The 24,041-nt window shown below is 37.0% G+C and overlaps 1 pseudogene; it reads left to right on the top strand.

Moving 5' to 3' along the window:
- The first annotated feature begins 520 nt into the window (after positions 1 to 520).
- LOC123851863 (U2 spliceosomal RNA) lies at positions 521 to 680 on the top strand (annotated as a pseudogene).
- The last annotated feature ends 23,361 nt before the right edge of the window (positions 681 to 24,041 follow it).

Here is a 24,041-nt window from a genome sequence, read left to right on the forward strand (position 1 = left end):
AGTATCCTTTTTCATCTCTTATTACAGTTTTTGATTTAAAATCTAGTTTTTCTGATAGAAGTATGGCTACTCCAGCTTTCTTTTCATGTCCATTAGCCTGATAGATGGTTCTCCATCCCCTCACTTTCAATTTGGAGGTGTCTTTGGATCTAAAATGAGTCTCTTGTAAGCAGCATATCAATGGGTCTTGTTTTTTTATCCATTCTGATACCGTATGTCTTTTGATTGGAACATTGAGTCCATTTACATTCAGAGTAGTTATTGATAGATATGAATTTAGTGCGGTTGTATTACATGTAAAGTTGCTGTTCCTATAGATTGGCCCTGTTGCTTTCTAGTCTTTTTTGCTTTTGGTACTCATTCTTTTTTGTGCAAGATTGTATTCCACTGTATGGATGTAGCAAAATTTACTTACTCATTTTCCTGTTGATTCCCATTTAGATTCTTAGCAACATTTGGTTTTACAAATAATTCACATGTATATATCATTTCACACATGCACACAAACATTTATGGGTTCATTGCTTCTCGGCCTTTTGGCTAAGATCAAGTGCAAACATTTATGGGTTCAATTCCCAAAATGGAATTGTTCAGTCAAATGATATATGCATTTGAAATTTTGATAGATATTGCTAAATTTCCCTTGAATATGTACTACTCCCAGCAACAAATTAAAATGCCTGTTTACATAAATCTTTGGCAATGAGTGTATTATCAAGCCTTTTGATTTTAGCCAATGGGATAATTGAAAAATTGGAACTTGAAGTAGTTTTAACTTGCTTTTCTCTTATTATGAGTCAAGATGTCTATCTTTTCCGTTCATAAGAGCTACACCTATCTATCTATAATAAAATTTCTAGGAAATTAGAATGAGTTCCTAATTTCTATATAAGAAACAGTAATTACATTTGGAGGTAGGGTAGAAATTGGGCAAATAAGGCACAGGAGTGAAAGAGGTACTTTCACTGGACAGTATATATATATATATATATAAATTCTGAACCACATGAAGGGGGTTGAATTGTGTCCTCTCAAAGAGATATGTTGAAGTCCTAACCCCAAGTACCTCAAAATGTGACCTTATTTGAAATTAAAGTCATTGTGGATGTAATTATTTACATTAGGATGCAGTCATACTGGAGGAGGATGGACCCAATATGTAATCCAATATGACTGGCGTCCTAAGAAGAGAAGAAACACAGACTCTGAGACACACAGGGAGAAGGCCATGTGATGCTTGAGGCAGAGACTGGAGTGATGCTGCCAGAAACCAAGGAACACTTGGGGCTACCAGAAGCTGGAAGATGCAAGGAAGGATCCTCCCATAAAAACTTCAAAGGGAGCATGGCCCTGGCAACACTTTGATTTTGGGCTTCGAGACTCCAGAACTCAGACCTGTGAGACAATAATTTAATAATAATAATTTCTTCTGTTTTAAGTCACCCAGTTTGTGGCAATTTGTTGCAATAGCCTAGGAAACTGATAGAAACACCTGACAACTAAAAATATGTATTTAAGTATATTGTCTTGAATGTTATTTAATGGCAACAGTTTGAGTAGGTAATGAATCTAGAAGGCACTTCTCATGTCATACTGGATCTCTTGCTTCATATTAGGGTTTATGGACAACTGAGCTGAACTGTATTAGGCCAATAAGAGAGAAGTATTTGCTTTTGAAACTTAGAGAATTAATAATAATTTAACAAAAACCATTAAAGCCACTCTCTTACAGATTATGCCTTGCTCATTTCTTTTTCTGTATGTATAATTTTGTATCAATTACTGTAAACCTTTGCAGGATATTATGTTAAAGTCAGGAGCTCCTTATATAATAGAACCTCTTTAAAGCAGTCTACTATTAAGGCTTAAAATATTGAATAGAAGTAGCAGGCTTTTGGGGGGAATTACAGGTTTCACATACTTATAATATGAGAATCTGTGGTGGTCTGGGGTGAGGGAGAATCCATTAAGAGTTATTATTTTCCATTAAAAGCAAAAAGCATACCCAAGGAGTCTTTTGTTAAAAACTGACTTGATTTAAGGAGGAAAGAAGTTGCATAAACAAATGAATCACCAGGAGATGGTTAATCAGCTTTGTGTGACTCATTACAAGAATCCTTTAATACCTGCTAATAACATGCATTTGATATCATATTTATAATGCTGAATAGAATAAAAACACTATAAGCTGCATTAAAGTGTCATTTGTTGAAAATTACTTTAGATGTCTGTTTAAACTAATATAAAAAATCTTAACTAAATGTGTTCTCATATTTGAAACTGCCCTACATTTAGCCCCAGAAATGAATCTACCTGTGCTTGGTGGTCAACTTTCTTGATAAGGATTGGTGAATCCCAAAATTCTGAAAAGTAGGGCAGCTGAGACATTGGGGAGGGAACATAGTCCTCATTCTGATCTGACACTGGATATTAACTCAAGCTGTACTCTTATGGGACAAAGAGCACTGAACAAGGAAAGCAGAGACCTGGGGCCTAGACCCAGTCACTTCACCTTCCATACCACCATTGTCTTATCTGTAAAAGAGACATAATGGTACCAAGATACTTTGTGTTGAATGGTTTTTTCCAACGTGCAAGGTTATCTTGGGATCAGTGTGAGAGTGGACGTGAAAGCACTTTGCAGTTTGTGAAATTACATATATGGAATATTATCTTTTTATTTTATGAAGAAGTAGTTTTGTTCTAATAGCTGAATATATTTTTGAATGAATAAAAGAGGAAACAAATGCAAGTCAAGTATGTTGCATTGTGTGATCAGTTAAATCAAGCCCATAGAAACATTTTTTTTTTTTGTATACGCAACCCAATGTTACATTAGTTTCAGGTGTACAACATAGTGGTTCAACCTTATGCTGTGCTCACCACTAGTGTAGCTACCTTCTGTCACCACACAACACTACTACAGTATTATTGACTATATCTCTTATGCCATGCCTTTTATCCCCATGACTTACTCATTCCATAACTAGAAGCCTGTATCTCCTACTCCCCTTCACCCATTTTCCCAACACTCCACTCCTGCCCCTCTGGCAACCATTAGTTTGTTCTCTGTATTTATATGTCTGATTCTGTTTTTTGTTTATTCATTTGTTTACAAAAATGTATTTTTAAGATGACTGTATAACATTGCATTTATTTGCTTTCCCATGAATTTATGCAAACTTCTATTTTGCATAATTATATTTTAAAATATATCTGTTGATATTAGCCAGAGCACTTTGAAAAATGTGCTAACATTTAATACAGCAATATTTAAGAAGTGGAAATAAAATAAGTATAGATTACACATAAGGCAATTGGCACTTAAAATTCTAAGTATACCATTTTTTAAAATGAATCTCTGAAACAAATAATACATTATATGTTAAGAAAAAAAGAAGAAGATAGCAGGAAGGGAAAAATGAAGGGGGGAAATCGGAGGGGGAGACGAACCATGAGAGACTATGGACTCTGAGAAACAAACTGAGGGTTCTAGAGGGGAGGGGGGTGGGAGGATGTGTTAGCCTGGTGATGGGTATTAAGGCGGGCACGTTCTGCATGGAGCACTGGGTGTTATACGCAAACAATGAATCATGGAACACTACATCAAAAACTAGTGATGTAATGTATGGTGATTAACATAATAATAATTAAAAAAAAGACAAGCACAGAAAAAAAAAATAAAAATGAATCTTATTACATTAATACCTTATAGCAGCATAACATTTCATAGTTCAAAAAAATATTTCCACTTACATTACTCTTTGATTTTCACACTCACCACAAGTAGTTATTTATTTCAGTGTACCGGTAAGAAAATGGAGATTTTGAGAGGTTATCAAGGCTATCACTTCTGGTAAATGGCAGAATTGAACTAAAAGTCAGTTTTCTTCCTCTCCAAATCATTGGACTAAGCATCATGATTAATTTATTAAAGATATACGTATTGGGGCATAGTCTATGCCAGCTTTTCCATATTTTAAGTAGAAATTTTCTTTCACTTACCCAATTTTTAATTATTTATTTTAATGCTGTGTTTCTTTAATATGGCAAAGCAAATGGCAGTATTTGTACATATCTGGGTGTATTCCTGCTACCATGGTTTAGCCTGCTATCTTTTCAACACTGTAAATTTTAAAAGGTATCTACATGTACTAAATGAGTAGATATTTAAATCAGGGTAACTATAAGGAGTTAGTTCTCTGCAGGAATCTGAGAATGAAGGGCACACACTTGACGAAATGGCTGGGAAGAAACCTCCTGCTGTGCATGTCTGTGTTTTTCCCACCACTCTATAGTGATAAATATGCATCAGAGTATGGGGCTGTTCATCCAGTCTGGATTAAAAATGCAAGGATCTAAATAAGTAAAAAGGGATGAGGTTGGGAATGGAGTATTCCAGAAATTCTAAATGTCATGACATTTTCTATTTGCACAGAGGCAGCGTGGACAGAGAAGAACACTTAATTGAGAGCTACTGGCTCTACTTTGTGAGACTGGGCAGGTCACATCTCCCTTCCAGTCTGCACACACTGCATCTGTGATATAAGAATATCAGGACTCTCTAGAGACCACCTAGGGCTCTAAGGTGTTTTTTGTGTAGGAGCCCTTGTACATCATCATCCCCTGATTTAACACCTTTCCTCTCCCTTTCTAACTTTCCTCAGTCTGGCAAAGTCATATATATCCTTTAAGATACAGCCATAGCTCAAATGCAACCTCTCCTATAACATTTCCCTGACTTTCCCAGAAACGAGTTCCTAAGAGCTTCTATATTCAAATGTACTTACCTGCAGTCTTATGTTATAATGTACTATTTTGAGTTTAAGAAGGCCGTCTCTCCTGTCAAATTGAGTTTCCTGATAACGGTTCTGTCTGATCACTTTTGTGTCCATAGGCCCAATGCAAATTAAATGCTCATTGCCAACTAACTTTGGTTTAGAATAGACACTAAATAAATGTCTGTTGAAATATTAGGCTGATCTTCAGTGGAGTGCTGTCACTGAGAGTATGGTCAATATATGCTAAGGGGTTAACCTTGTGCTGAATGGAGAGGCCTACAAGACACATGGTAATGTACATTCTCTTCTAATATCCTTTCAAGAGGAATGAGCACAAGAAAGATATAGAGAGGTGTTCCCTTAACATTAAAAGCAAATGTGCAGGGCAAGTGGAAGGTAGACTTTTTCATCTATAAAGCAGTTAGTGCCTTCATCCAGTAAGATCCTCCCCCAGGCTTTAAGAAATGAAAAATTAATGCACACATTTCCCATTGGATACAGTAGACATTGTGCATAAAAATTCCCATGCTTTATGTAATAAGACAACCTCAAAGTATATTGGCTAAAAATAACTGAATTTTAAAAATTTTTCTCTGAGCTTTCCCTTTATTGATTATAGAAATGTTTTAACAGGTGACTCAAAGCCATTGTTATTTCAAACTGAAAACTCTTTCATCATTTCTACCATTTGGCCATACAGATATCCCAATAGGCACACCATTTTAACTAGTTCTCAGGAGTATCTGAAAGTCATACTATCTGAAATATCAATTCATAGATATAAATTTCTCCTGTACAAATAATGGAAATTTTGACCTCAATAAAAGAAGAATATAGGGCTTAGATAATTCATTGAGAAGATGCTTACTTCCTGGCTTTTTAATAGAACACATTTTCTTTCCTTTTGTTTATAAATCTTTCAGCACCTTGTGAATCTTAATTGCCTGATGTTATAATTCAGAGGCAGACATATAATAGCAGGCTTTGTGGCAGGTAAGTGCATACACTGAAATGGAGAAAAAGGAAGACAGAGCATCGAGAGAATGAATTTTAAAGCCCACAGATAGTAGCTGTCTTGAAAACACACCTGCACATTCATGCCCAGCTCACACCCCTCTCCTGTACTTCCCAGTTAACCTCTCCTTGAAGCCTGAAGTATAGACACAACACAGTTATGTTCACACACTGTGCAGATATTTGTTTGAGGAAATAAGGATAAGGTCTGCTACTTCACTGCTTTATGTACAGATTGAATTCACTAAAACTTGTATCAGTTTGACGGAGAACCTGAAGTATGAATCTGACTTAAGTTTCCACATCAAAAAGAATATTAACTCATTTAGGTCATGAGCAACTTCATCTATCTGCCCTAGGTCATAATTTAGAGAAGTGCTTGGTTCAAATTATCTTTCTCCATTTGTGGGTACTTATATGGGGGAAAGCTAGTAGGCAGGGGCTGGTGAGGGCAAGGAAGCCTAGCTGAGTTGGTTGGCTTAGGCCAATGAGCTCAGTGCACAATTAGCTCTGGTCACAGTGATTGGTTTAGAGGTAGGCAGACAGCTTATAGTTGTCTAAGGTATGTGAATGGCAGGACTTTGATGTGGCTTACCTCAGACCTTAAAATTAACTCAGAGGTGATAAATTTCAGGAAAATAAGACCAAGATTAGAACTAAATGAGTTCTAAGGTTTAATGCTTTGTAACCCCCACCAAGCATCCAGAAGTTTCCAAACCAAAAGACATCTAATATCTTGCAAGTTTAGTCACTGGCACCATTTCCTCAGGGGTCCAAAATAATTCACAGGTTGTTTTCTCAAAGTACTTTCAACAAATGTATATCATAGGGAATGGCTTAAAGCACACTTCAAAGCACTTAATGTACCAAAAAACCTTTACTGTTAAGGAAGGAAAGTGAATGCACAAAACCCAGCATATAAAGAAATAAGACAATTAAAAAAGAAAGATTTCACTATATATTTGATATATTTAGTTTGGAAAAAAAATTCCCCAAATATGGGAAAGTGACTAAAGATAATGATATTTGAAAAAGAAGACAGACACGACATGAGAGATTGTTTGCTTTTACTTATAAACTAGAGACAGCTTAAATTGTATAAGATCAGATATGGAGTCAAACCTAAAAACTAAAGTTTTAAATAAGCAAAGCTCATATACAGTTCTGTGTCAAGCATCTTATTAAACTACTCCTCTGGTTATTAACAGACATAAGCTATTGTTATGGAACCCGCCTCTCTTATATTCCCTTTATGAAAGAATTAGTATGTGATAGAAGGAGGAATATGAGATGAGGAATCAGAAAGGGACTGTAATCCTAGCTCTACAAATTACAGGTACTGTGACCTTGGATAACCCATTTAATTGCTCTGCATCTCTTGTGTTTTCATCTATCAAGTGGGAATAATGTTAATTCTCCTTAAACCTGGTTTTTAGTCAAATGTAATAACATCAAATTGCTTATTATTTTTATTATTAGTTTGAAATATTACATACTTATTACATGGTATCAATAAATATGGAACACTATAGTGACAAAACAGAAAGTCTTCTATATGCATACAACCTTGAGATAACTGCTATTGATATTAATGCATTTCTCTCTTTTGGTGTATTTTTTTTAAATAATTGAGATCACCCTAAATATAATATTGTCTATTCCTTACTTTGATTTAATGTGCTATGATAATAATTTCCATAGGACTTTAGAAATATTTTTAACATAATTTTAAATGCTACATATTTATGGTGTTAATTTCTTTGTTTAAATAATATTTGGTTATTTGGTCCTTTCTATATATATTTTTATTATTCTATATAATGTTTTGATGAAAATCTTTATATATAAGTCTTTTATTGAATTTTAGTTTATTTCTCTGGGCCAATTCCCAGAAGTGGAATTATTGGGTGACTATGAACATTTTTTAAACAATCATGAACTCTGCCAAATTGTACACAGAAAGTTTAAACCACTTGATTCATCCACTAGGTCATTATGAGAGTATCTGTCTTACAGCAACTTTGCTGAAATTTTGCCCTTAAAATTTTCATTAAAAATTATTTTCTTTTGCATATCTTTGATTATTTTGCAAATCTTTGATTACTCATAAAATGAAACATTTTGAAAAGGCCTCTGGAATAGTAAAATGTTACATAAACATTATTCTTTTTTGAAGCCATTTGTTATCACTACTCTGCTGTCACCTCTGGGCTCAGAGGTGCCTGCCCATGCCCTGGGTCTTGTCTGTAAACTATAACCCTGCCACACCATGAGGCATGTTTCAGAATTCTCTGACTCCTCAAGCCCTGTAATAAGCATCAGGTTTACTTGCCTTGGATATCTGACTTGATTACTGATCTATGAGAATGTATTTACTCACTCTACCACACTTCACTTACTGACCTCTCTAAGGATACTTACCACCCTGAAGGGGCATCCTACAAATATTATGAAGTTGCTATTATTGGGGCCAATTAAATTCTGTGAAGATATTAGAGATGTTACTTGTTCAATTGTGTGGTGGCTAAGGGCAAAATGAGATTAGTATAAGGGAGCTCATTTCATAATCTTATTTCCCATGGGAAATCATATCAAGTTTAATTTTGCTTACATGAATTATTTGAATGATGATATTGAAAACATAATTTTCAGATATGTAGAACCTATTAGTGGTAGAAAATCAAGACAAGCAACAAATTAAGATTTACAATGTGAACTAAACTGTGCTGGTATGAAATTCAGGCAAATGTAACATTCAGCCAAATCCATCAGCTCATGGAAAATATCAGTCCAACCAGCTTTTTGACTAAAGCAATAGGTAAGTGGACAAAGTTGGCTAAACTGGTAGTATCCAGTTTGTCAGGCCTTAGTTTAAATAAAAGTTAGTAGGATACAGTTTAATTTCTGGTCCTTGTTTGGCTCTTACTTAGATATTTGCTTTTATACTGATCCCCAGTCACTATCTTTATCTTCCCCCTTAAGCCACCTTACCTTTTTTCTCCTGGACTGCCATTGAGGTGCTCACTGATGGAGGCTAACTAATGTTGCTTAAATTCATTTTTTGCCCTTTCCACCTAGAATAGATTTCTTATTTCTCTGCCCTATCTCATGAAAATGTAGACATGATTTTATAATTTTCTTCTAGCAAGCTACCACTGTTAATTCCTGCTGATTCTAGCAAAGACTACAGAGCAATTTTATTGCTCAAATGGAAATGAATTCTAATTCATTCCAATTTTTATTTTAATAAGACTGTAGGTACCTGCATAACACTAAATACCACCAATGCACCAACAATGAGGCCATTCAAGAAAGCTTTGTGATTAACCTTTGGTGATTTTAAACAATGCCTCTCTGGACACATGCACGAAATGAACAAAGTTTGATTATGTGCCTGGCCTTTCCCACCATTCTCCACACTGCTTTCCTTCCCCATGAATGCAGTGCTCCCACCATCTCCTTTCTCTTCTGACAAACAAATACTTCTCTTAGGATAAGATTGCATTAACTTCCTCACAGAATGAGGTGCAAGAACTGATGAGGCTGAATGTAGGCCTCCTCCCAAGGAGCTGGACTATTAACAGCTGAAGCTAACTTCACTTAAATCAAGGTAACATATGTCTAATTCCATAATGGGAGAAACTTGGCACTTATGCCACCACTCTTCCCTCCCACATCCATAGTAGTCATCACTGATTGATCATAAGACTCTCCTGCTAAGGCAGGAAGCACCCTCCTCAGAATCTTTCTCAACACGCTGATTCAGGCAGTGACTGTTAACTAATCAGAACTGGTGTTTAAAATGAAACTTATTTGCCACCAATGGTTTTAATGGAATATTTTTTAGGCTTGGGAAGTCCAGCTGATAAAGGTGTTTGGAATCACATTCATTCCCTCTGAACTTATACCACATGGATAATTGTTCATATTCCATTTTTTAATTTTTTTATTTAAATTCAATTAATTAACATATAGTGTATTATTAGTTTCAGAGGTAGAGGTCTGTGATTCATCAGTCTTATATAATACCCAGTGCTCATTACATCACATGCCATCCTTAATATCCATCACCCAGTTACCCCATCCCCCTACTCCCTCCCCTCCAGTAACCCTCAGTTTGTTTCCTATGATTAAGAGTCTCTTATGTTTTGTCTCAATCTCTGATTTCATCTTGTTTTATTTTTTCCTCTCTTCCCTTATGACCCTGTTTTGTTTCTTAAATTCCACACATGAGTGAGATCATATGATAATTGTCTTTCTCTGATTGACTTATTTCACTTAGCATAATACCCTCTAGTTCCATCCACATTGTTGCAAATGGCAAGATTTCATTTTTTGATGGCTGAGTAGTATTCCATTGTATATATATATATATATACCACATCTTCTTTAGCCATGCATCTGTTGATAGACATCTGGGCTCTTTCCATAGTTTGGCTATTGTGGACATTGCCGCTATAAACATTGGGGTGCAGGTGCCCCTTTGGGTCACTACATTTCTATCTTTGGGGTAAATACCCAGTAGTGCAATTGCTGGGTCATAGGGTAGCTCTATTTTCAACTTTTTGAGGAACCTCCATACTGTTTTCCAGAATGGGTGTACCAGCTTACATTCCCATCAGAAGAATAAGGGGGTTACCCTTTCTCCTCATCCTTGCCAACATTTCTTGTTTCCTGACTCGTCAACTTTAGCTATTCTGATTGGTGTGAGGTGGTATCTCATTATGGTTTTGATTTGTATTTCCCTGATGCTGAGTGATATGGAGCATTTTTTCATGTGTCTGTTGGCCACTTGTATGTCTTTTTTGGAGAAATGTCTCTTTGTGTCTTCTGCCCATTTCTTGATTGGATTATTTGTTGTTTGGGTGTTGACTTTGATCAGTCCTTTATAGATTTTGGATACTAGCCCCTTATCCCATATGTCATTTGCAAATATCTTCTCCCATTTGTTTGGTTGTCTTCTAGTTTTGTCGACTGTTTCCTTTGCTGTGCAGAAGCTTTTTATCTTGATGAAGTCCCAATAGTTCATTTTTGCCTTTGGCGATGTTTCTAGGAAGAAGTTGCTGCGGCTGAGGTCGAAGAGGTTGCTGCCTGTGTTCTCCTTTAGGATTTTGATGGACTCCTGTCTCACATTTAGGTCTTTCAACCATTTTGAGTCTATTTTTGTGTGTGGTGTAAGGAAATGGTCCCGTTTCATTCTTCTGCATGTGGCTGTCCAATTTTCCCAACACCATTTGTTGAACAGACTTTTTTTCCATTGGACATTCTTCCCTGCTTTGTTGAAGATGAGTTGACCATGGAGTTGAGGGTCCATTTCTGGGCTCTCTATTCTGTTCCATTGATCTATGTGTCTGTTTTTGTGCCAGTACCATACTGTCTTGATGATGACAGCTTTGTAATAGAGCTTAGAGTCTTGAATTGTGATGCCTCCTGCTTTGCTTTTCTTTTTCAACATTCCTTTGGTTATTCAGGGTCTTCTCTGGTTCCATACAAATTTTAAGATTATTTGTTCCAGCTCTGTGAATAAAGTTGATGGTATTTTGATAGGGATTGCATTGAATGTATAAATTGCTCTAGGTAGCATAGGCATTTTAACAATATTTATTCTTCCAATCCATGAGTATGGAGCATTTTTCCATTTCTTTGTATCTTCCTCAATTTCTTTCATGAGTGTTCTGTAGTTTTCTGGGCACAGATCCTTTGCTTCTTTGGTTAGGTTTATTCCTAGGTATCTTATGGCTTTTGGTGCAATTGTAAATGGGATCGACTCCTTAATTTCTCTTTCTTCTGTCTTGTTGTTGGTGTATGGGAATGCCACTGATTTCTGTGCATTGATTTTCTATCCTGCCACTTTACTGAATTCCTGTATGAGTTCTAGCAATTTTGGGGTGGAGTCTTTTGGGTTTTCCACATACAGTATCATGTCATCTATGAGGAGTGAGAGTTTGACTTCTTCTTTGCCAATTTAGATGCCTATTATTTCTTTTTGTTGTCTGATTGCTGAGGCTAGGACTTCTAGTACTGTGGTAAACAACAGTGGCAATAGTGGACATCCCTGCTGTGTCCCTGACGTTAGGGGCAAAGCTCTCAGTTTTTCCCTATTGAAAATGATATTTGCTGTGGGCTTTTTGTAGATGGCTTTTATGATATTGAGGTATGTACCCACTATCCCTACACTGTGAAAAGTTTTAATGAAGAAAGGATGCTGTGCTTTGTCAAATGCTTTTTTCTGTATCTATTGAGAGGATCATATGGTTCTTGTCCTTTCTTTTATTAATGTAGTGTATCACATTGATTGACTTGCAGATGTTGAACCACCCTTGCAGCCCAGGAATAAATAGTACTTGGTTGTGGTGAATAATACTTTTAATGTACTATTGAATCCTATTGGCTAGTATCTTGTTGAGAATTTTTGCATCCATGTTCATCAAGGATATTGTTCTGTAATTCTCCTTTTTGGTGGGGTGTTTGGTTTTGGGATCAAGGTAATGCTACCCTCATAGAATGAGTTTGGAAGTTTTCCTTCCATTTCTGTTTCTTGAAACAGCTTCAGAAGAATAGGTATTAGTTCTTCTTGAAATGTTTGGTAGAATTCCCCTGGGAAGCCATCTGGCCCTGGGCTCTTGTTTGTTGGGAGATTTTTGATGACTGCTTCAATTTCCCTAGTGGTTCTAGGTCTGTTCAGGTTTTCTATTTCTTCCTGGTTCAGTTTGGGTAGTTATACATCTCTAGGAATGCATCCATTTCTTCCAGATTATCTAGTTTGCTGGCATGGAGTTGCTCATAATATGTTCTTATAATTGTTTGTATTTCTTTGGTGTTGGTTGTGATCTCTCCTCTTTCATTCATGATTTTATTTATTTGGGTCCTTTCTCTTTTCATTTAGATAAGTCTGGCTAGGGGTTTATCTATCTTACTAATTCTTTCAAAGAACAAGCTGCTAGTTTCATTGATCTGTTCTACTGTTCTTCTGGTTTCTATTTCATTGATTTCTGCTCTAATCTTTATTAATTCTCTTCTCCTGCTGGGTTTAGGCTTTCTTTGCTGTTCTTTCTCCAGCTCCTTTAGGTGTAAGGTTAGGTTGTGTATTTGAGACCATTCTTGTTTCTTGAAAAAGGCTTGTACTGTTCTATACTTCCCTCTTAGGACTGCCTTTGCTGCCTCCCAGAGGTTTTGAACAGTTGTTTTCATTTTCATTTGTTTCCATGAATTTTTAAATTCTTTTTTAATTTCCTGGTTGACCCATTCATCCTTTAGTAGGATGCTCTTTAGCCTCCATGTATTTGAGTTCTTTCCAATTTTCCTCTTGTGATTGAGTTCCAATTTCAAAGTATTGTGGTCCAAAAATATGCAGGGAATGATCCCAATCTTTCTGTACCAGTTGAGACCTGATTTGTGATCTAGTATGTGATCTATTCTGGAGAATGTTCCATGTGCACTCAAGAAGAATGTGTATTCTGTTGCTTCAGGATGGAATGCTCTGAATATATCTGTGAAGTCCATCTGGTCCTGTGTGTCATTCAGAGCCCTTGTTTCCTAGTTGATCTCTGCTTAGATAATCTGTCCATTGCTGTGAGTAGGTTGTTAAAGTCCCCTACTATTGTATTATTATCAATGGGTTTCTTAAGTTTGTTATTAATTGGTTTATATATTTGGCTACTCCCATTTTAGGGGCATAAATATTTACAACTGCTAGATCTTCTTGTAGGATAAACCCTTTAATTATAATATAGGGTCCTTCCTTATCTCTTATTATAGTCTTTGGTTTAAAATCTAATTTGTTGGGATACCTGGGTGGGTCAGTTGGTTAAGCGTCTGCCTTGGGCTCAGGTCATGATCCCAGGGTCCTGGGATTGAGTAGCGTCAGGCTCCTTGCTCAGCAGGGAGCCTGCTTGTCCCTCTGCCTGCTGCTCCCCCTGCTTGTGCTCTCTCTCTGACAAAGAAATAAAATCTTTTAAAAATAAATCAATAAAATCTAATTTGTTTTATGTAAGGATTGCCACCCCAGCTTTCTTTTGATGTCCATTAGCATGATAAATGGTATCCCACCCCCTCACTTTAAAGTTGGAGGTGTCTTTGGGTCTAAAACGGGTCTCTTGCAGACAACGTATCAATGGGTCTTGCTTTTTTATCCAATCTGATACCCTGTGTCTTTTGATTGGGGCATTTAGCCTATTTGCATTCAGAGTAACTATTGAAAGATATGAATTTAGTGCCATTATATTATCTGTAAAATCACTGTAGTTTCTGTATATTAGTGCTGTTCTTTTCTGGTCTATGTCACTTTTGGGCTCTCTCTTCACTTAAAGGATCCCTTTTAATATTTCTTGTAGGGCTGGTTTGGTGATCACAAATTCTTTAATTTCTGTTTGTCCTGGAAGCTTTTTATCTCTCCTTTTATTTTGAATGACATCCTAGCTGGATAAAGTATTCTTGACTGCATATTTTTCCTATTCAGCACCCTGAATATATCATGCCTGTCCTTTCTGGACTGTCAGGTCTCTGTGGATAGGTATGTTGCCAGTTTAATGTTTCTACCCTTGTAGGTTATGGACCCTTTTCCCCAAGCTGCTTTCAGGATTTTCTCTTTGTCTCTGAGATTTGCAAGTTTCACTGTTATATGTCAGGGTGTTGACCTATTTTTATTGATTTTGAGGGGGGGTTCTCTGTGCCTCCTGGATGTGAATGCCTGTTTCCTTCTCCAGATTAGGAAAGTTCTCCCCTATAATTTGCCCCAATATACCTTCTGCCCCCCCTTTCCTCTTCTTCTGGGATGCAAATTATTCTAATACTATTTTGCTTTATGTTATCATTTATGTCTCCAATTCTCCCCTCGTGATACGGAAGTTGTTTCTCTTTTTCTCAGCTTCTTTATTCTCCATCATTTGGTCTTCTATATCACTAATTCTCTCTTCTGTCTTTTTACCCTAGCAGTTAGAGTCTCCATTTTTTATTGCATCTCATTAATAGCCTTTTTGATTTTGACTTGTTTAGATTTTAGTTCTTTTATTTCTCCAGAAAGGGATTCTCTAGTGTCTTCTATGTTTTTTTCAAGCCCAGCTAGTATCTTTATAATCACTATTCTGAACTCTAGTTCCGACATCTTACTTATATCCTTACAGATTAGGTCCCTGGCAGTCCGAATCCCCTCTTGTTCTCTTTTTGGAGGTGAGTTTTTCCATCTTGTCATTCTGTCCAGAGAAGAACAGATGAACAAGAGAATAAAATACTAAGTTGGCAACAACAGCCCCAGAGAAATATACACTAATCAGAAGAGACCTGAAACTGAAAAAAATTATATAAATTTAAAAAAAGAATATAATCAGACAAGTGAACAGAACAGAGTAATACACTGGATCCTGTGTGTATTTTGGTCTGTTTGTTAGAAAATTAGATCCCAGAATTGTAAAGAAAGAAAAACATATATGTACAAAATAAAATTAAATACAGTGAAAGGATATAATGTAACTGTAAAAATGAAAATTAAAAGACAAAGAAAAGAAAAAAAAGAAGGAATATAAACAGACAGGTAACAGAACAGAGCAATACACTAAATCCTGAGTGTATTTTGGTCACTTTTTTAGAAGAAATTACATCTCAAAATTGTAAAGAAAGAAAAACTGATACACATACACACACACACACACACACACATATAAAATTAAATACATTGAAAGGATAGAATGTAACTGTGAAGATGAAAATTAAAAAAAGACTAACAAAAAGAAGAAGAAAAAAGAGAGAATATGATCAGACAGGTGAAGAGAACAGACTCATACACTAGATTCTGGGTGTATTTTGGTCTGTTTGCTAGAAGAAATTGCATTCCAAAATTGTCAAGAAAGAAAAACATATATATACCAAAATAAAATTAAATACAATGAAAAGATAAAATGTAACTTTAAAAATGAAAATTAAAAAAGATTTTTAAAAAAGCATTGATAAAATAAGAACTTGGTTGAGAAAGGAAAAAGAAAAACAATTAAAATTGAAAGACTAAAGAATCATGGGGAAAAAAACATGAATTGTATATACTGTTTTCCCCTAGCACTGGCATTTTGCAGTTCTCTATGATTGGTAAACTTGGTCTTAGCTGGATGTTCTTGCTGATCTTCTGGGGGAGGGGCTTGTTGCATTGATTCTCAAGTGTCTTTGCCCTGGGCAGAATTGCACAGCCCTTGCCAGGGGGCCAGATTAAGTAAGCAGTTTGGGAATGCTCTATGTGGCTTTTGTTCCCTGAAGGCTTTCCAGGCTGCTTTAGAGGAAGAGAATGAACATGGTGGCCTCCCAATCTCTGGCCCTGGAACCAAGAGCTTGGGCCCTACTCCTCAGTGCACCCTCAGGGAAAAGCAGTCAACCACTCCTGTCTCCCTGGTCTCCATCCACAATCTGTGCTCACCCAGCCTGTGACTGAGCGTTTCTATCTCAGGCACATGAAACCATTTCAAGTCTTCAAACCCTGTAGACTCCTGTGGTGCATACTTGCACTGCTCCTCCTGGGGGAGGAAGGGGGCTCTCCCTGTGGTTCTGCCACTCACTAGGCCCCCTGCTCAGAGAGTGCTTGCCTGACCATGCCCTGGTTCATGGTATATGGCAACCCCGAGCTGAGAGTGCACTCCTGGGCTTGCTGATTGCAGCCGGCTTCTCTGCTCTGATGCCTGGGAGCTCTGTCACACTCAGGCACCCCCAGTCTTCTTGTGACCCCGGAGATCCTGAGACTGCCACCTAAGCATCTTTTAGGCAGGTATGTCCCTCACTGAAGCAGACTTCTAAAAGTTCTGATTTTGTGCTCTGCTGCTATATCACTTTCTGGTGCCAGCTTACAGAGGCTCCTTCCCCCCATGGTTTATCTCCTGATATATCTCCTCAGATACACTTCTCTGCACCTCCTACCTTGCAGAAAGTGGTCGCTTTTCTATTTGTAGAGGTGCAGCTATTCTTTTCTTATATCTCTGGTTGAGTTCACAGGTGTTCAGAATGATTTGATGACTATCTAGCTGAATTCCTGGGACCAGACAAAACTAAGGTCTCTACTCCTCCACCATCTTGGACTATCTGCCCTTCATCTTCCATTTTTATAATACATAAACGTCCTAGAAGAATTCCTCTTCATTATACTGAGGTCTCTCAATTGCACAATGAAGAGCTTTTTTCATCAGGTAGACATGGGTTTAAATTTCAGCATGTAACTTAATGTATGACCCTGGTAAAGTTATTGAACTCTGCTGACCCTCAGCTTCCTTACAGGTAAAATGAGATTAAGAATGACTGATACGGATGTCCAGAAGATTAAATGAGATACTGTGGGTGATGATCTTTCTCACTGTCTGGTGATAGCCAGTACTAAATTTATGTGCCTTCTATTCCTAAACCCTCCTCAAAAATAAGAGTAAACTTTGGTGCATTTAATCCTATTGTGAAAAGTGAAAAAAAATGGTATAAGAAATGCACACTAGGAGAAAAACCCTATAACTCATTTAATCTCTGAATCAGAGTCTCAGAGCTACAAGGAACTAAACAGTGGCTTTGACGGGAGTGGCCAGGGCCCACTTCAGCTTCCTGTATGCACACCCGTTGTTTGATCACTTTCTTTGACCCAGTTTTCTTTGTATCTCCCTTCTTAAGTGATACTACATTACAGGGAAGACCTTCCTTGCTCATACGTTCAATGTTAAATAGAATTATTATAAATTTAGATTCCCCCCAGATCTTACATCTGTCTAGATTTGCAGGCTATATGAGGTAAGTTTCATCCCCAGCATTTTATGTCAGACATAAATTATAAAGCAGTCAAAAATGACCTAGCATCCTTGGTGCATTAATATTTTTCAGTTTTTATCACTATTCTACTTTGAATATGTTATGTTTGGAAGACATTGAACATCTTCAAAATCCCCTGATTTTATAATAATTCCTGCCTCTCCTGACAAGATGACTCACCAGGACCAGGACATAAGTCATATGTGGTTTTCCAGTATTTTCCTTTTCCTTAACAATTCTTTACATTTGTATAATATTTTATAATCCAGAAAATACTACCCTTCACTCTTCTTTTTGAGTCTCATAGCAATTCTATGAGGCACCAAGGGCAAGTATTGTCACCTTTTGGCATATAAAAGAAACTAAGCTCAAGCAAGGTTAAATAGTGTGCTAACTCAAAATGCTAATACACAGTAGAGCTCAGAGTAGAAATAAGTTCTGTATGAAAGTTCAAACTTAGCATATCCTGGTACATAAAACACACAAAGAGTACAATTTTAGTCAACAGAACCAATAAATATTGTTCTAATATTGTTCTATTGTTCTATGTTCCTGTCAGAGGAACATCAAAATCTCCCCAAACTCAATATATTTTTTATTCTAAGCAATGTGTTCTTTCTTACTTTCCCCCCCAGTTAAATGCATTCTGCTCTGGATCTCAATGAAGTCTTTAACTGAAGCAGGATCAAGTGAATTCTCTATTACACATTCAGAAAGGCCTGAAACATTACAAATTCCTGTCAGCAGAGAATCTCTGGGAATGCAAGAAAACCTGCTATGCTGTACATTGCTGAAATAAAGTGCTTAGCCATCAACTGATTAATGCCATCGTCCTCTTTAGGTCAAGGCTATGGATTGGGATCTTAGACATATAACAATTTCCCACAAACCACTGAGATTTTATATGCCTTATCAGAGTTGCATGAATAATGATTCACTACCAAACTATGAGCTCACAAAACATGAAGGGCTTTGAAAATGCATGTCTTCAAAAGCTGGAACTAAAGGGGTAAAAAATGTTAGACAACATCTCATGAAAGATGTGAGTGGGATGAAGCCAAGATGAATGATTGTATTTAAATATTTCTATGGTCTGTGTATTTTGAGGAGGAAGAGAAATATACTAACTTTAGACTTTCTTAATATAAATATACATATTAAAAGGTAATGGTAAAACCAAACAAAACAAAACCACCACCACAACCATATCAGAAAAAGCTAAGTGTAATTACTATAGATTTAGAAATAGAATGGCTAACTTCAAAGGCAGTGCTGAGGAAAATGCAGAAGTAAAGAAAGTCTGATAAACTCAGTAGAAAGCTGTAAAGAAGGAAGGAAAAGGAAAAAGAAAGCATAACTAGATAAATCAAAAAGGCAGAAATTAGTTATATCAGTGATCACTTTAAATGTAAAAGTTTCAATTCATTTATTACCTGACAGATGAGGGGGGAAATGCATTTATATTCTTCTTAAAAGAGATACAATTAAATCAAAATCATACATAAAGGTTAAAAAAGATAAAAGAAAATACATTCCAAGCAATGCATAACCAATGAAAGGTAGTGCAGCATTATTAATTTCAAAGAGATCACATTTTAAGTACAAGACATTATTATGGATATACATGGACACTGCCAAAAATATGGCAACCATAAACTAGTATATACCTGGTAACATAGCCTTGGATTATATAAACTAGTACTAGGACTATTAGAACTTCTGGTTTCAGCTCTGATATTTCTTTTTTAAATTTTTTTAAAAATTTTACTTATTCATTTGAGACACAGAGATGCAGAGAGAGAGAGAGAGCATGAGCAGGGGGAGGGGAAGAAGGAGGCTCCCTGCTGAGCCAGGAGCCCAATGTGGGGCTTGATCCCAGGATGCCAGGATCATGACCTGAGCTGAAGGCAGACACTTAACCGTCTGAGCCACCCAGGCACCCCCCAAGCTCTGATATTTCAAGAGCTTAGACACTGTCAATCCAATTTTTAGAACAGGAAAAAAGTGAGGCAAAATGAAGATGAATGACATTGTTTGACCCATCAGAGAATTGAAGTCATACGACAAACCACCACACTGAAATCTGGAGAGACAGGGAAATACAGAGGATCATAGCTAAGATGAGTTTATCTGGGTCAGAAGATACTGTAACTGCAGACTGATAGCAACGATTAAATGGTAATATTGATGAATTGCTGGAGGATTTGTGTGGACTAACATGGGAGAAATAAACTCCTGGAGTCCAATATTACTGACATTTTCATGGGCTTTCACTGCTAGAACCCCCATGTCATGTTCTCATGATGAAGATGAAAAAAAATTACTTCATGCTTCTGGCAGGGTGAGGGAAAAAAGTAAATTCTTTGAAATATACCCAGAGTGTCCTCCATAACAAAGGCCTACTCTTTAGGAGAAAAGACTTTACCAGAGCCTTATCCAACTTAGCGTCAAGGCAATTAGCCAATTCCAGGCCCCTCTAAGCTTTCTAGAGAAAAATAAAAGGCTAAGAAACTTTTCTGAAGGCTACAACCCAGGTATTCAGTTCTACTAAAAGACTGAAATTTAATCAAATAATAGACTGCTTGTCCCCACCCATACCTTACCACCCCATCAAAAGAGCTACAGTATAATAATAGTGGATTACTGCTGAAAGAGCTGGAAGGCTTAGACTTTATTTTTGAAGGAGTTCTTAGGTGAAACTGAAAGACAACAGAGGGGACCAAACAAGGTCATTAGAGGTAACTAAAAGCTCTGGTACCTGTGGCTATAGCAAACATGAAACATGGCCCGAATCCTTGCCAACGTAACATAAAACTTCATAGTAAAGGCATATTTACCTCAGTTCCTATTACTTGGTACATCATGTCTGGCTTTCAGCAAAAAACTTACAAGGCATGCTAAAAGTCAAGAAAAAAAATACAGTTTAAGGAGACATAGCAAGCATCAGAATCAGACTTAGATAAGGCACACATGTTGGAATTTCAGACAGGAACATTAAAATAATTATGATTAGTATGTTAAGAAAGGGCTCTAATAAAAAAAAAGAGTTAATGTACAAGAACAGATGGGCAATTTAAGCAGAGATAGAAGCTCTAAAAGTAAACAAAATCAAAGAATGCTTTTGATGGCCTTGGACATGGCCAAGAAAAGAGTCAATGAGCTTGAAGATCTGTCGATTCAAAGTTTCAAAACTGAAATACAGAGTGAAAAAAAAAATGAAAATAGCAAAATATCCAACATCTGTGGTGTTAATTTCTAAATGTGTAACATATGTGTAATTGGAATACCAGAGGGAGAAGGAAGAGAGAAAATAGCAGAAAAATTATTTCAAGTAATAATGGTCAAGAACTTTCAAAAATTAATGATACACCAAATGACAGATTCAAGAAGTTCAGAGAATACCAAGTAGAATAAATATAAAATAATCTACACCTAGGAATATCTTATTTAAACTGCAGGAAACCAAAGGCAAAGAAAAAACTTTGAAATTTAGAAAAAGAAGTATAAGTGATATTGTACATATCAAGTCACCATTGATGTGAATTGACAATGTGATTAGTCTAAATGCACATATTTAAAAGGCAACAAATAAAAAAGAACTATACACACAGAAAATATTATTCCAAGTATATCAATGATCACTTTAAATGTGAATGGTCTAAATACAGACATTAAAAAACAGTGATTGTTAGAGTGGATTGAAAAAACATTACCTTAACTATATTATCCACAAGAAACCCAGTTTAAATATAACAAAAAATATAGATTAAATGTAAAGGGGTGAATAATGATATAACATGCTCTCACTAATCAAAAGAAAGCTAGAATCACTACATTAATTTCAGATAAAGCAGATTTCAGAACAAGGAAAATTATCAGGGGTAATGAGAGGCACTGCATAATGATAAAGGGGTCCATTCTCCAAGAAAATGTAACAATCCTTAATGTGTATATATCTAACAAAGAACAACAAAAAATGTGAGGCAAAAACTGATAATTGATAAGTCAGATAGGCAGAAAATCAGTAAGGATGCAGTTTACCTGAACATCACTATCAATCAACAGTGTCTAATTGACATTTAGAGTACGTCATGCAACAACAGCAGAATGCACATTCTTCTCAAGCTCATATAAACACTCACTAAGACCATATTCTGGGCCATAAATGACAGCTTAATAAATTTAAAAAAATGGAATGATACAAAACATGCTCTCAGACCACCATGGAATTAAACTAGAAATCAACAATAGAATTATAGCTGAAAAATTACAAAATAGTTGGAGATTGAAATAACATATGGGTCAAAGAAGCATTTTCAAGAGAAATTTAAAAATATTTTAAGCTAAGTAAAGGGCATCTTATCAAAATTTATAGGATATATGAATGGAGGGAAATTTACAGCATTAAACAAATACATTAAAGACAAAAGATCTAAAATCAATAATCTAAATTTTCACCTTAGCAAACTAAAGAAAGAAAAGTAATTAAAGCCTAAAGCAGGCAGAATAAAATAAATGATAAAAATTAGGGCAGAAATCAGTGAGATTTAAAAGCAGGTATAAAGAGGTCAGAGAGGAATAGCACAGAGGATCATAGGAGAAAAGAGGGAAAACTGAATGGGAAGAAATCAGAGAGGGAGACAGACCATGAGAGACTCTTGACTCCAGGAAACAAACTGAGGGTTGTGGAAAGGGAGGTGGGTGGGGGAATGGGGTAATTGGGTGATGGGCATTAAGGAGGGCACATGATGTGATGAGCACTGGGTGTTGTAGGCAGCTGATGAATCACTGAATGCTACATCAAAAACTGGAGATGTACTATATGTTGGCTAATTGGATTTAAATAAAAAAATTACACACAAAAAATAAAGACGTCAGAGAGGAAGATGGTGGCAGCACAGGCAGATCCTAGCTGTGCCTCATCTCATGAATAGCACCAGATAACTATTAAATTATCCTAAAGAGCCCAGAAATCAATCTGAAGACTGGCAGAACAAACTCCCCAACTAAAGATAGAGAAAAGGCCACACTGAAGAAGGGGGGAAGTATGGAGAGGGGTTTGGGAGAGAAACAGATTGTGGTCCTGCATTGAGGAGGGAGCCACAATCTCAGAGAAGAGCCAGAAAAAGACTACCACACAGGGGAGGGCACAGGGAAAATGAACCCCCTAGCAACTGGCTTGGACAGTGAGAGGTCAAATTTCATGTGTTCTGGCAACCAGCGGGGCTTAAAGCATGGAGTTTTAAAGGTCAACAGGGTCAACAGGTTTGATGGGGATAGAGCCTGGAAGGGCACTGCCCTGCTCTTGGAGAGAAGGCAGGCAAACAGCCCACAGACATACAGCAAGAAATAAGTGATCTGAAGAACACCTGGAGCACACAGTGGGGAGGTTAGTTGCTCATCTCAGAGAATGCCCCAGAGAGTCAGCATTCATGAGAGACCCCTCTGGGAACCAAGGAACTGGCAGGAGCCATTTCCCTCCCCCACCCCTCAGCATAAACACAGACCCACCTGTGGGAACCAGCACAGCACCTACACTTGCTACCTAACTTGCTTATGCCAAGTCCTGTTCCCTGAGCTCCTGTGAAACTGCCCTTCCCAGTCACACTTACCTCAGTCCCAGATCTGTGCTTCCCCAGAAGACTGGCACAAATCCCTGCCAGTATCATGTCTCTTAATGCTTGAGTTTTGTGAGGCCTTGATTCCAGTGGTGGTGGCAACAGCTTTCATTTCACAAAGAGACCAGAGCACACCTAGTTAAAACTTGCCACATTCAGGCCAGGGACAAAACACTGCCCCAAACAGGCAAAGAGAGACTCTGCAGATGACTGGCCTGATGGATAAAGTGGCCAGGACACAACAGCAGAGCACATGCAGCACACATTGGAGACCCTCCCTGAGTGCCAGGCCCTGGAGAACAGGGAACCCTACACAGCAGGGCACCACAGGACCATTTCTTCATAAAGATATTACCCTCAAGAACAGGAGACGTAGCTGTCTTTTCTAATACAGTGAAACAGGCACAGAAATTTAGGTAAGAGGAGAAAACAGAGGAATTTTTCCCAAATGAAAGAACACGAAAAGGTCATGGCCAGAGATCTAACAAAACAGATATATGTAACATGTTTGATGGAGAATTTAAAGCAGCGATCATAAAGATACTCGATGGAGTTAAGAAAAGAGTGGAGGACATCATGAGACCATTAACATAGAGATAAGGAATAACATAGCACAGATAAATGGTCCAATAAATAAGAAACACACTTGATGGAATAAACAGCAGGCTGGAAAAAGCAGAGGAATGACTTAATGACCTAGAAGACAGAGTAATGGAAAGTAATCAAGCTGAGAAAAAGAGAGAAAAAAGAAACTATACAAAATAAGATTAGAGGGGCGCCTGGGTGGCTCAGTTGGTTAAGCGACTGCCTTCAGCTCAGGTCATGATCCTGGAGTCCCCGGATCGAGTCCCGCATCAGGCTCCCTGCT

The sequence above is a fragment of the Mirounga angustirostris genome, unplaced genomic scaffold, assembly GCF_029215605.1.
Source record: "Mirounga angustirostris isolate CCGP_5_RB_7025 unplaced genomic scaffold, mMirAng1.0.hap1 SCAF_11, whole genome shotgun sequence".
NCBI classification, from domain to species: domain Eukaryota; kingdom Metazoa; phylum Chordata; class Mammalia; order Carnivora; family Phocidae; genus Mirounga; species Mirounga angustirostris.